The sequence below is a fragment of the Corapipo altera genome, unplaced genomic scaffold, assembly GCF_003945725.1.
Source record: "Corapipo altera isolate COAL_440 unplaced genomic scaffold, ASM394572v1 1, whole genome shotgun sequence".
Taxonomy (NCBI): Eukaryota; Metazoa; Chordata; class Aves; order Passeriformes; family Pipridae; genus Corapipo; species Corapipo altera.
In genome coordinates this window covers 5621675-5636531 of record NW_020884873.1, presented here as the reverse complement: position 1 = coordinate 5636531, position 14857 = coordinate 5621675, and the positions used below count along the sequence as shown (strand labels likewise).

Here is a 14857-nt window from a genome sequence, read left to right as displayed (position 1 = left end):
ATCCCAAGGTATTTTTATTGAAATACAGATTTCATAGTATTTGATCAGTTTGGATACCTGTAACATTTGGCAAACACAGGGGTTTGCCTTAGAATATTTCACTGGGAATGATAGTGGCTCTCATTTCTATTTGAAATTATGTATTTCAGTTATGTAACTGGTGGGAATCATCATATTATATCCAACCTCACACGTGTTCCATATCAAATAGAAGGCTTGGATAGAAGTCTTATATTCACACTCTTAATCTCTGTTCATTTTGAGGGACTAGTCAGTCCCTCCTGTTTATCCCAAGTGAATAGATCATCCAAGCTTTGGAGCTGTAAAAATGTTACTCAAGTAGAAGATCAGATAATATTTGGACAGCCACATGACACCACTTTGCTCCCAAGGACATACTCAGCTGTAGGAAGGAACAAATTAGCTCAAATAACCCTTAAATTGGACTTGATGGGCCATAGAGAGAGATCTTCGTCCCAAGGTACTTCTGATTGTTGCTGTTGCTTTAGAACATATGCTGAAGCGTGCACTTTTGTCAGACTTCCCCTCGTCTCGTGCTCCTCTTCCCTCCTGTGCATAGCAGCTGATCTCCACAGCAGTTATTAGGGCGTGAGCAGGGAAGACTTTGTGTCCCATGATGGATGGGCCGGTGCACCGTGCAAAGCACCTGCTGTACATCACACTTCTTCTCTTCCACTTTTTTTCCCTGCAGTTGTAAGACTTTGACCATATTTTAACACAGTTAATAACATGCTCTAAATACAGCGGGCCCTGCTTGTGTGAGGAACAAGACCTGCTTTTGATTTCTCTTTTCAGCTGAAAGAGCAGTTTTAATATTAGCAAGTGGCTGCTCCTGTGATGTTTTCAGTCTGTTGCTAATTGAAGTACCTGCTCCTGCCAGTGGCTGAGGGCCTGTTGTGTCATGGGTAGCGTGCTTGGCTTCCATTGATTTCAGGAGAAGCTGAGGATAATCAGTACCCTGCAGGACAGGCTGTGAGTGAATGCTCCAGGCAGAATCACAGTGCTAATGAAAGCAATAGGTGACTGTCTGTGAAAATACAATTTTTCATATTGAGTTTGTCTTAAGAGATTAAGAAACGTTTTGCTTGAATTAAGTGTTTATAACCAAAAGAAAAAAAAAAAAAGAAAAGAAACAGGAGAGAAGATTATTCATATTTCAGGTTTCTGTTCTTAATCTGCAATACTTGGACTGCTCAAAGGAAATGTCAGTGGGGATCTTAGACAAGACACAGTGGAAAGAGTATTTTTTCCTGTGGGCTAATAGCACAATTATTTTGACTGAATTAATAAAAAAAATTTTCCCCCAAACTGAGCTTGAGGCAGGATGAAAAATTTCTAGCAAGACAGTTACATGTCAGTAATAGCAGTGGAAAATAATACATTTTAATATGAAATATTTAACAGCCTTAAACTTGGCATTGCTGGCAAGGTTGTTTTGCCACCTTTGGTAGCTTGTTCATCTAATAGTAGAGAGCAAGTGGGGCCCCAGCAGAATGATGTAAATCTAACACTGAAGAGAACAATTTTTAGGAAGGATGTAGAGGGTTAAATAGAGCTAATGACAGGAAATTATAACAGGGTAATTTTAGACCTGAGGGGAATAGATTGTGGAAGAGAGAAATGGTGGGAACCATATTGTTGACACATTTAAATATAGACTGGACAAAATGTTAATAAATGTACAATAGGGAACAATTTGACATTGTGCTCAAGGAGATGGAAAGGATGCAGTACTGACTTTTTTAAAAAGGACTACCAGGTTGTGAACTTTATTTCACTTTAAACATGTTCATATTTAACATAAATACAAGAGAATTTCTTTTATTTATTAAAGGAAGTTTTACTCTTTTTTTCCCCTATTCAAACAGTACACTTCTGTATTCAACTCCCTGTTCTTGGTTGTCTGGCAGGGGCTTAGGGCTCTCTGCTGACTTGCCCTTAGTGAGTGCATGGATCAGTAGTATTTTTCTTTTTGAACCTCAAAGGCACTAACCAGTCTTAGAAAATCACAAGTAGCTCCAGAGAAAGGAATGGTGTTCAGATATGATCCTCTGAATCTGAAAACCCACTGAAACTATGGAAGAGAGGAATGTTTATATGGAATAGCCATCAGGATCTGTTAGATATCGGTCCTGATATTTTCTGTGCCTCCTGTCAGTATCCCACAGTCATGAATCACCAACACTAAACTGCTGAAAACAATCAACACTATCAAAAAGGTCACGTCTAATTTGCAGGCAAGACACAGTATGGGAGTGGTGGAGTTGCCAGCTAAGGAAAAGATACAGTCAAATGCATACCCTTTTTATATGATTGAGTTGTGCTAATTTAGTTTATCCTTTTGAATCCAAGCAAATTTTCAGAAAATGGTGTTTGCTTTAGTATAACATGTTGAAAGGTAATTAATGGTCCTTGACGTAGAAGTTGTAGGTCAAGTGTAAGAACTGAGTGTACATTACTGAACATTAAAACAACGAGGATACCTTGTAATGCTGTCAACTCCTCACTTTTGGATTTCACCTGTGATCTGTATTGTTACTCACTCAACAAGGGCTGCACTCTTCGGGGTATCCTTGTTATTTTAAAGTTCATCAGAGTTCTGCTGCCTTTCTGGAAACATATGGCTTGGCTTTGGAGTTGGATGAGTTTATGAGAGAACTAGTAAATTACAGATGATTCTTGAGAACTTTATGGCAAATCAAAAAGAATTACCTTTCTGTGATATTGTATGTTTTGAGATTCGTAGTCACAGTGCTTGGGAGAAAAATGTGTGCTCCTGTTCATATATATTGTTCTGTTCATATATATTGTTCAATATCTCTAAATTATATATAGCAGAAACTTATTTTATGCATCTCCTCTCTTTTTTAAATGACTTAACTAGATCGCATGGTAGGAAACCTCCTTGAAATTCTTATCAGAGGTTGGATAATGTGATATTAACCCAAGAAGGAAAATAAAGATAATATGATGCTGAACTTATTTTGGAAGAGACCAAACATTGACATAGTTCAGTATTATAGTTTCACTAATGGACAATCCCCTGGAAGCAGATTTGTGGAAACCTAATTCTCAGTTTCTAATTTAAAAATTATTTTTTTTACAACACTCCTTATGTTTATTATGGTCATTCTTTTTCATGAGAGTATATCAGATGAGATTCTGTGATTAAAAATGATGGTATTGAAGAGTTTTTCCTTCTTTTAAACTGACTTGAGCATTAAGTTGCTTGTCCTAACTGAAAAGCAGTGAATATTTAGCTTTTCTCCCTTCTTGGGAAATGAGCATCCCATGCCTCAGTTCTGAAGCGGAAGGAACATTTTTTGTGTTGAAGGGGCTTTGGATCTATAAACATTTAATCCGTGGTCTCTGAAAGAGTCAAGGTCCCTATTATGTCTGTTTGAGACAGTGGCTCTTCTAGATATGTTTTCCACCTGGAACATTTCAGCATTAAGGGTTGAAAGAGGATCTGCCTCACCAATATCATAACGTCATGCCTACGTGATGTGGTCGATGCATTGAAGTGTGTGTTACCACTGCAGCTATGAAAGGCTTTATGGAGATTTCTGCCTTGGCAAGTGTGGAGGGAGAGGGTATAGGGCAGGCAGTTTAACCTGCTCTTCAGCAAAGTCTGAGGGAGTCTGAAAGTGAACCTGTGAGCATGTACTCCAATGCTTTGAATTCTTTGTATATTTGTGATGGGCGAGTGCTCGTAGCTGTAGTTAGGAAGGGCAGGAAAATGGGGACATCTTGACTTCACAGGACATTGTAGCAAACTGGGCAAGACTGAATAGAAGGCTGTCTGTTGCTAAATAATGATTTCTGTAGCAGGAACAGAAGAAAGTTGAGGAAAGAGTAGACAAGAATAAATGGGGTTTGTATTCTGTGCTTTACATTAATTCTAAGAATATGTGAGAGCAACTATGCAGCAGCCAGTTCTTTGTGTCACCTCCTGTTCACCTGCCCTAGAAATGTTTTTATTAAATGACCTAGATATATTAATAATATCAATTAAAAGTAAAGAAGCAGGAGCATAACTTTATGTGTGAATTCCTTAGCTGGCAGGACAAGAGGGACAAACAAGCCTACAATGGATACTCACTTTCGGTTTCTTTTCTGATAGTATAGTTGCCATTTGTACAATCTTGTTTGAAATAACTTCTGCTGCTCTTGAGAACCTTGTGATAACAGGCTTTTTGTGGCACAGCTGTTTGTTGCATTCATGTTTGCCTGCTGGTTGACATGCAGTTGAAGGAGACAACCTCAGTCTGTCAGAGCAAAACCACCATATCTCACTCTCATTTGCATTCCACATGCCATGTTTCAATTTTCCATCGTTAAATAATAACTTGTAGCTATGTAGAGTCTTTTATTAGGGATCTCAGAAAGCTTTATGAATATTGCATGAATGAATGGAGCCTAGCAACATCATGCCTGTGAAGTACAACTAGGTAAGAGTCATTATCTCTGTTTTATGCAGGAGCAAGATAGGACACTAAAGCATAGGCAGATTAGGCTCTGAATTTCAGCCCCAGATTATGAAAGCACTGTCTCACAGCAAAGCAGTCAACTGTTGAATGTATATATTTGCAAAAGACTGATATATGTATATGCAGGTAACAGGAGTGGAGCTTCAAACTAAAACCTTTTATCTTCAAGGTCACGTAATGAGTTTAATCAGAGCGAGGAAGAGAACCAATGTTTTCAGTCTCCCTGTTCTGTGTTTGAAACCTAAAGCTATTCATTCTCCTTGAAAGACTTAAATTAACAGGGAAGTTGATATACCCCAGTGAGGAATAATCCTCCTCAAAACTTCATGTGGGCTTCTCTGATTTGTTATCTGTGTTTGCTAAATGGTTTTTCCCCCCCTCACATTGTCTTTTTAGTTGGATTGCTCCCCACTGAGTTGAAAATAAATGTCAAACAATATGACTTAAAGAAAAATCCGTGTGTTCCTGAACTGTCTGCTTTCCCCAGGAAATACTAGCCAATTAATAAAGCAGAATGAGGGAGTTTGCCTAGGGAGCCATCATGAGATAAGGAGTGTGTATAAATACATGCACAAAGAGACACATACAAACCCATTAAAAGAACATTTCATTTGGACAGGATCTACTTATCAGCGTGGATATTTATGAGGCTCTGTAGAGCATGGACAAACACAAATCATGTGGAGGATGCTATTTGGAAAGGCTAATAAAATTTTCCTTGTATATGTATTTTTGTTACTACAGAAGGAATCATCATGAAGACCGTGAAGCTGTTACTGGTTAAGTCTCTGCTGCAGAAGTTCTGAAACAGATGTTTTTCCCCAAAACACTTAGGAGGATGTTATGATTCATTTATATACTACCATTTCCATACTAGAAGAAATTTCCCTTTGTCATCCAGCTTAAGTATCTCCCTCTGACCACCTTCAGTAACAGCTGTAACTTTCTCTGTGGAGATCTGCTCTAATTTCCAATGACACTTAATATTAAGATATCCTTATAGCTAATGAGATTTCTGGCTGAGATTCAAACCCAGATTTTATGCATTGAGTTTGCACAAGTTGCCTGTGTTGTTTCCAAGTGATCTGTGCACATCATATGCAATTTATGTTCATCTTCTGATTACTCATCCTTATCTCAGTCTTCTCCACCTAAAGGCTAGTAAGTATTCTAAGATAGAGTTATCACAGCCATGCCATGTGGGAAAACTCAGTAGTAAGACTCACTATTACAAATGCCAGACTGTTCGATGGAATATCTCACTTCCTGAAATCTTAGGGATTACTTGTGGCAGAAGCAATAAAAATCTTCTTTAAAGTGATTTGTGAATTATTAAATAAATTTCTTTCAAACTGCTTTATTACTCATAGGAATTGTATCAATCAACAGTGAGAGCTAAATTACTAGATCAGTCAGAAAATATTGTTGCAGCTGAAGAATCAATGCTAATTGAATCATTAAGGCATTATTACATGAAACACAAATACCTCAGGATGATTATTCTTTCCTCTGCTTAACCTATAGTCTACCAAAAATACATAATGCCAACAATTGTAATGCTTGCTTGTTCTCCTAAGCATCATATTTTCTCAATATAGTATTTTTCTCTATTGGTGTCCTTTTGCTTATAAGTCTCCTACTAGTAACTTAGGAAAAAAAAAAAAAAAGCTGGGCTTAGTTTAATGCAATGCAAATACATTTTCTCTGCAGTTCAAAGGCCAAACTTGCTTCAGCCAGACTCCCACTGACTGCAATAAAGTTCAGAGCTGGGAGCATTTTTAGCTTGACCTGTTTTTGTGTTTTTGAAGAGCCTTGTCATTCCTGTGTTGGTTGAAGCAAGGTTGGATCTACTGGAAACTGTTTACAGGCTGTAGTAAGACAGATATCGATTAAGGGAACTCAGTGCCTTGGCTCTCCTCTACTTCCCTTTTCACTGATGGCCAGAAAAGTTGGCTTTTAGTGCAGGTGATGAAGGATGTGGGTGCTGTCATTATCTGGTCACACGGGGTGAACATGGATGATGTGGGATCTGATTGCTGTGCAAGCCCTCTAATGTGAATAACTACAGTCAGTTTGCTGGACTTTGTTACTGTGAGATTGAACAAACATTTCTCTGTCCTCTGGCTCCTGTAATGTCATTGTATCATGGCTGAGGTGTAGTGACAGACCGACAGACCGTGGATTACTGACGTATACGTGGGTGAGAAAGTGAGTTTATGTGAGTGTTGGTGCGTATGTGCTAGCAGTGGTGATGAAGATAGTGTTTTGGTGGGTAGATGGAGGCTTGCTGGGGTAGATGGGAATAAGAGCATCTATGTGAGAAAGTGTGTGAATATGTAGGTTAGAGTAGGTTTGAGGCGGTGTTTTTGTTTTGATCTTCTTACTCCCTCTTTTTCTTTTTTTCCCATGAAAAAAAACAACTTTGGGTTTAACGTATGTGCTTGCACTCGTAGCAGGATTTTGATACGAGGTATGCTTTTTTCCCTTCTCCTTCCAGTAGTCAAACCTGCTCGTTGTCTGTCAAAGAAACCCAGGGTATTTCCAGCCTCTTGATTTCTCATTCTTATAAATCAGGAACATAATTTTGGTGTATAAGTTAATTTCTTTTGCAATCCGACACCTTCCACTCCCATCAAAGAGTTTTTCAGTAGTGTTTTTAGATGTTTTTGTTATAGTCATTACCTATGTTTTTATATGTAGTGTTTTTGTATGTTTTTATATAGTGATCAGCTAAAGAGCTGAATGGAGCTGGAAAATAATAAGTCAAGGAACCACAGAACCCACAACATATTCTTTAATTCTAAAGTTCATTGGCTACATTAAGAAGATTAATGAATAAAAGAGCTTGGTGCCAGCAAAGGCCTGGAGTGCACCTTTTGAATTGCTGTTAATGTAATTTAATGGGTAGAACAATACAGCTGCATCACTTCTTTTCTGGCTGTTGAATTTTTTTTTTCCTATTAAAGTAAACATTCTGTTTTGTATTCATGCCAATGGCTCTGCCACAACCTTTCCAGGCAGTTTGTGTGCCAATCCAACGGATCAGCTGGGAAATTTACGGCGTACTTTTTTCTTTCTCAGTCCTGTCCACATTTCTCCTCCTCATCAGGGCCCCAAGCAAGTGGTCTCCAAGTTCTGTAATCACAGGATTGCAGATGCTCACCATCCCAGACTGCTGTGTGATATGGAGCAAGATGCAGTGGAGAGGCAGCAAAACATTGTTCAGCCCTTCTCATTCACATCAAAATATATCCAAAGATTTTTTTTTTCCCCTCCCCTCTGCCCCCTTCCTTCACTCCAATTCCCAGGCCTGTATAATCCAAGGCAGTGCAGTGTGATCGACACGCATCCACATCTCACCCGATGAATTTCTTGTCCTAACCACTGTTTGCAGAAGTTGGGTTCTTCTGTTTGGCAAACAAACAAATCCATGTGAAGTTCCCTCTGTAGTGAAATAGAGCAATTATTTTAAAGTGCCCACAGTAACAGAATAATTTTAGAGGAGACATTTCTGGCATATCAGACAGTTAAGAAATAATTCCCTAGGTGGAAATTCAGCTGGGGTATGAGGCTAAAAAATGCACTCTGAATGTATGGGGCTTTTTAGGAGAGGCAGAGATCCGATACAAAGATCCTGCTACTGAAAAGTGGTCCCTAATTACAACCACAGAATGTTTCAAATGTAGCCAAATTGTAGAACTAATGCACTAATAATTCTTGCAGTACTTTATTTTTTTAATTTGGATAGTCTCCATTTGGAAATGGCCTATTCCTACCTCATTCACCTCGAGGTACTACTAATGGAACAGTGAAAACAATATGATCGAATCAAAAGATTCACAGACGTTGGGGGGGATTTAACAGTGATTTACCAGCTCATCTGTCTTGTGCATTTCTCTTTTTGTCTTTCCAATAAAGACCTATCAGCATTTTCTTCAGATCCCCCCCCTTCATGGGCCCTGTGGCTAATCCTACTGGCATTATTGAGATTTATTCCATATTTTCAGTAGGAACAGGATTTGATCTATAAAGAGTGGACACAATGTTTAAAAGGAAAAGGAAGAATTCTAAGATCTCTTTCAAGTTAGTTGCAGGTGAAAAGCTCTAACATACATAAAAGTGAGGCCAAGGATAAAGTGGAAAGAAGGTTTTGCTGCTGAATACTGAAGAGTCTAAAAATACCAAGAACAATATCTAAAGATAAGGATGAAGAAATCAACACAATCTTTTCCATCATCTGTGATTGTGACAAATCTCAAATCCCAAATTCCTTTTACAAGTATTGTTCAAGACCTTTCTGGGTCAAAAGCTTCTTAATTTCTCTTAACAAAATAAGTATATTTTCCAGTTGATTTTAAGAGGTTTTATTCCCTCCTGCAGTGCTTCATGTTTGAGTATCAGCTCTCAGAAATATTTCCCCTGTTTGTACATGAAAAATGGAAAGAAGAGTGAAATGTGCTTAGCAAGAAGAATGAAGTTAAGTCCTGTTTTCAAGCTGCACCTTCAGAATGTCACTCCATGCTCATATTTAAAATGTGGCACTTGGGCCACATTCTTAATATCATTCTCATGAGGGCTGCTGGGGAGATTCAATCCTCACACTCAGGTAAGGTAAAGATGGTCTTGCCTCCTAATGAAGTCTAACTTTCTGAACTTAATACTCTTCCATTCTCTTTGCTGCCAAGCTTCTGTTCACCAGATACATCATCTGCTCATTTCTGCCTCTGTAGGTGTACAGTCCACGAGAACTGGGTTTGACACATACCTGGATGATGGCTGGCAGAGGACATGTGAATCTAAGGAATGTTCAGAACAGAAACAGTCCTGTTTCTCTGTTTCTCTTTTTACTCTGCTTTCCTGATTTTTCATTCTGTCCCTTGGTTCTCCTCCAAAAATAAATCTGGACACTTCCTCAGTTTCTGAAGTGCTTTGATATTAAAGGCTTCTTCCAGCAAGTAAAGTTAGCTCCCTATAGTAAATCCTAAAGAAATGCTCAAAGAAAACAGATGATTAATTTTTTCAGTGTTGGATTCTGAGAACCTCTTAGACTGCAAACAGATCATCTAGGCCATGCAAATCAAATCTCCCATGAATTCAAACCTAGTTTCTAGGTAGTCTGAAAATAGTTGTCAGATTTGCTTACCATTTTCATTTAGGTGGGCAGCTTCTGGTCAGCAATTCCGTAAGACCTTGGATATTGACCTTCCCTGCAAAATTTTTCCCTGGTGTTAAAAAAGCTGTTGACTGAGATTAGTGGCAGCAACAGACTTTCTGCTCAGTCTGTTGCCAGTAACTGGCTGTGTCGAAATCTTGTATGATGAAGTTGTACGTAGTGAGATCTGTCTGGAAAGTGCCCTTTGGACCAGCTGTGTGTACTTGTTGAGAATGGTTTGAGAGGAATGTTTTGAATGGATTGTGAATGAAAAATAAGTTTACTGAACTAGGCCTGATGTGAAACATTCAGATCAACTTCATTGTTATGGAGAGATAGTAGGAAGCACTGACTCTCCATTTGTTTTCCATGACTGTGTCCTGTAACCTGTGAGTGATCTGTGCAGGTTTTGTCCCTTCCTAGATGCAACTGTATTATGGCAGTGTAAGATCACAGTTGCTCTCTGTTCTGCATCCTACTTCCCAGGCTTTGGAATTCAAAGGGAAAAAACTTCACCTACGTCTTCCTAGGGGCAGTCGTGCCCCTGACAATATGCAGTCCTACTCCAAAGATGCCTGGAGCAGTTCAGGATAAGGAAAAAAGGAGAGCAGGCTGTTGGCAGATAATGTGGGATATGAAAAGCAGTTCAGGTTAATTTATTCAGACCAGTGGTTTAAAAAGCAACCTGTGTGTGAACTGTGTGCTGGGTGCCTGTCCGCAGATCTCTGCTCAAGGGCTCAAGTTAAATCAGAAACTCCTCTGTCCTCCATCCTTCGGGCCCAGCCTTCTCTGGTGTGTTTGTGGGCTTTCTCTCTCCACTCCTGCTTCTTCCATCCTTCTCCCAAGTTGGATGATACTCTGATATATTCTCTATGTCCCTGACTCTTGGTGGCAACCTTGGTGGGGAGTGCAGCAGCTCCCCGGCTGCTCTGGCTTGACGCTGTTAGCTGTGATTTACCAGGGCTCACACACTGTGTGACATACAGCAGGCTGCAATTATTTTCTCCCCCTCTGCTTGCTGCAGCAGAGACCCCTGGCTGGCTGGATGCTGGCCAGGGCAGTTCTCTGCCTGCTGGTGGTTTCCTTGTTTAAATACTGTTCTCAGTGGAAGAGCAGTTTGGTGATAGAGAATCTGTCCCAAAGCATTTACTGTGAGCTTTCCAAATCAGTTCTCTTAATACTCTCTGTGAATTGATTAGCTTTTGCTTTTTTACAGGATGGTGTGACAGTGCATCATATTGATGTTGGGACATTGAGATGCTTCATTATGCAGAGCTGCATTTGCTGTCTCTGTTGCTGAGTGAATACGTGGTTGGATATCGGTCACAGTCCTCAAATCCTCCAGTAGTTTTTGCTTTGCTTGAGCATGGATCCTGTGACAGCATTAATTAAAACTTAGAGGTTCCAATAATTTAGGTACAGATTCTGCCGTCAGCTATCTGTGTACTTTTCACAAACAAGCAAGAACTCTGTATTTATTTTAGTTTCATCTGTCCTCATCTTCCTTTGATTTTTCAGAAAGGCAATTGCTATTGAAATTCAGTGCAAAAATAAGGAACAGAAAAATATAGAAACCTTCTTTAAAATTCAGCTCTGGATAAGGCCCTGAGTTTTCCCCTTCTCAGATTTTACTGGGGTATCCCTTACTCACAGAGGCTCAGTTCCCACAATCCTATCTCAAGAAAAATTCAGATTTAGACTTCAGCCCTCCTGAGCTATTTTGAAATCCAGAAGCACCTAAAATGGCTTAGGCAGAGTCTCCATTTTGGGATAATCATCCACGCATTTTGCATTCCTCCTCAGATTGTTTATGCTGAACATTCTCTTAATCTCGGTGCTGTAGTGCTATTTTCTTTGTAAGAAATAATAAATCAAGCTCGTGGTGTTTTCTCCTCTGCCACCCACCTTTAGTCCAAGGCCTGTGCATAGTGAGCAGACCCAGCTTCAGTGATGGCGCAGGAATGCCTGGAATGTCTCTGATCTGTTTCCAGGGAACATTTCACCATGGCACAGCCGATGAGCAAGAAAACTTTCTTTTACCTTGTAGCAAAGCCCTTCCTCTGCTCAGGCTCCTCAGTGCGTTCAGCTTCCAGCTGCAAGTGAAGGGTTGTGTCCTTGGTGCCGTGGGGCCTGACAGGTGATATATGCTGCCAGTTGGCATCCTGCATAAGAAATAGGTCATTATGGAAAGGTGGTGGCACTGCCTGATGAAGGAGAGTTCTTTTTTTCTCCTGGCACCAATCCTGTTATCTGCATGGAGGCTTTGCTCTCTATCCAGTGAGAGTTGGGAGTGATGCTCAGGCTGTGCCTTTGATCTCTGAACATTCCTGAGAGCGGAGTGTGAGGTGAGGAGTTAAGGGCAGATGATGCTTCTCATCCCCTGCATGGAAGCCACAGAGCAGTGCTGAGTGTTATGCCCAGAGAGGGGGAAAAGACTAACTGATGCTTGAATGTTTGCTTGAATGTAGTTCTGTGCAAAGTCAAATATTTGAGATACTCGGATGATAGAAAATTCAAGTGATATAATTAGAAGAAAATCTAGGACCAGGCCTTAAGTAAAGTTTAAAAGTGTGATGAAAATTAGGCTTCTACATCTTTTATCGTCCCAGGTGGGGAGCTACTGAAATCAGTGCTTTTTAAAACCACACCACCTTTCTAAATATTTAAATATGAGTCAGAAGCTTCTTTTCGGAAACCTGGTTATGAAAACACGTAGCAGAGCAATACAAATATTTTTTCTTAGTCCTCCTTTTAATGAAGATGGCACTGCTTTGCACTTCTTCAAATTATCTATGATGTCCAGCATTTTGACTTCAAAACAGACCTCCTCAAGCACTTCACTGTCTTTAATACTGAAAGCTGTATCATCCTTGTTAGGCAAAACAATATTATTACTTTTGTTTTAAGAGTAAGGAGCAGAATGATTAAACTGATTGGTCAAATCTGATGAAAAAGTTGGTGGTAATGCTTCAGAAAGAAGTAATCTTAGCTATCAATTTTAATTTTCTGAAGTTTTCAGCTTTTTCTGCCTTTAGAATATTTTAAATGGTAGATTGGTTCAGTTTTTTTGTTTTGTTTTGTTGTTTTTTTTGACAGACTATAATTTGTTTTATTTGAAAGACTACAAGTGAAATTATTTTATTCCTTTGGTTCAAATGGAAATTCTAATTGCATACAAGTATAAAACCCAGGACTATTTATGGGGTTTCTCCTTTTTCTTCTTGGCTACCAAATACTCTTTTTGACTAAGAAACAGAGAAAATGAAAGGAAGTAGAAAATTAAGGTTAAGGATCTTGTGGAAGGGATGCTTAGTTACATACTCCTCAGACTTGGACATTGAAAAAAATCTAGGGGAAAATTTTAAAGCTGTAAAAATTAATTACTTTCTCTTATCCAGTTTGCATCCTTCTGATGATGAAAGAAAGTTTGAAAGTTCCTTCTGGGTTTTTCTTTTTCTCTTATATTAAAGTTTCTGTTCCTTACAGGGAAGTTAACTGATAAAAGATAATAAAAAGACATTTGAATTTCCTCTTTCCAAAAGTGAAAAATATAATTATAATTACAAAGAAAATGTTTTCTAAAAACAATCACACTGACTAAAATCAAAGTTTCAACCAATATCCAAATAATGTATTCTTTTTTTTATCAATTTTTTTTTTCTTTTAGCTGAAGTCTGAGGCTTCTGTCTAAATCAAGCCAGGAAATTTCATTTTGAAGTTATAATTTTTGTTTCAGAGAAATAAAATTTTCACTAAGCATTGCCTTTCTGTCAATCTTTTGGACAATATTAAGTAGATATATTGTCGTGCCTCAGCTTTGGTGGATAAATGTTCACTCAATGAAAGGATGCTGTACAAAAAACTTCCATTTGAAAGCTTTAATTTAGCTCCGTTGAAAGTGGTGTCATATCCATGGATTTTTGTAGTGGATCTTTGAAATCATGTAGTTTTTAGCGGAATGAGGGACCAGAGTTCTACAGAGGGAACTAATCAAGAGCCTTTAAACTACGTTCACAAACATGTCTCTACTACATGTGTGAGCTGTGGTAGGGGCTTAGATTTTTCCAAATCTAAGCTCACCAGAGGAAAGAGTAAATGAAATAAATTATTGAAAGATGGGGCAATAGCAGCCCAAAACAATCTGCATTAAAACTACTGGAAAATGTATTTGTGCTGAATTTGGTAAATATTTTCAATTTTATGTAATTCAAAATAATTTAAGTCTAGATACGTAATTCTCCTGGAAACAGATTGTATCTATTTATATATATAAAATAATAGGAAAGATGTCATCCAACTTGAAATAAGCTTCCAGCTTTTAATTTTGCTGGGGGGGGGGGGGAAGAAAGAAGTTGTTCCACATCAAGCTTAAAAAAAAGTGGTTTTAGCTATACCTAAGCTGAAAAACCCAGCAAGCATTTCTTTAGCTCTAAGGAGAAGTTTGCTTTCTATCTATCACAAAAATATCTGAATTAAGATACAAGATCCACAGTGTAGCTTCACTGTCTCCTGCTATTTCCCTTCTCCAATGTTGCTGTGAGTTCCTCCCTTGTATCACTTACCTGTGCTTTCTAGTTTCCTATGGAACTCTCCATAGTTACACATATAACCAGAGGGCAGCTGCTGGTGGGGGACCTGAAGGCATTAAACAAAGTTTTTCACCACATCACTCCTCCCCCATCTTCATAGTGTTGCCTGTTGTGGCCAGTCAGAACTTCTTGGTGAAGGCTGAGAACATCTGGCAGTAAAATCAGCTGCTGTTCCAACAGCACAAACCACACGAGTCAAATGAGAGTCTCTCTCATATCGATGGATTTGAAAGGGCCATTGCACACCCATAAAAGATTTGGGTTCTGTTCAACAGAAAGCAATGGTGTAACACACACATTAAGAGCCAATTAAAGACAATGTCATTATAAGCAATATTCTTGTTGGATGGCTAACACAGCTCTGTGAATCTGTCTTATCCTCTTATGTTATGTTGAAAAACTGATTATTCTGGTGCCAAAGGATAAAATGCTCTGGAATTTGGTCCATTTTATCTTATGTCTCAAGTGCCAGTGCCTGGCTGCCACCTCTTCTGTGATATTTGGAGTTCTGCATCTATGGACTGTTTCAGAATCAAAAACATGCCCCTCTCAGTAAGTGATAAAATAGTTCCTTGGGCTGGGTACTCTGTGTGCTTTCCCAGCTT

General features: G+C 38.9%; 1 protein-coding gene and 1 long non-coding RNA gene across 14 annotated transcripts in view; one reads left to right on the top strand and one right to left on the bottom strand.

The window, feature by feature from the left end:
- The window catches only part of CACNA1C (calcium voltage-gated channel subunit alpha1 C), a 433754-nt gene that overhangs the window by 92047 nt on the left and 326850 nt on the right, over window positions 1-14857 (top strand). The gene's annotated exons all lie outside the window — the stretch shown is intronic.
- On the bottom strand, window positions 7287-9813 carry LOC113954377. The gene is made up of 3 exons (XR_003530185.1): window positions 9655-9813; window positions 7865-7955; window positions 7287-7686 (listed from the first exon to the last, which is right to left on the bottom strand). It is a non-coding gene; the product is annotated as an uncharacterized LOC113954377 (long non-coding RNA).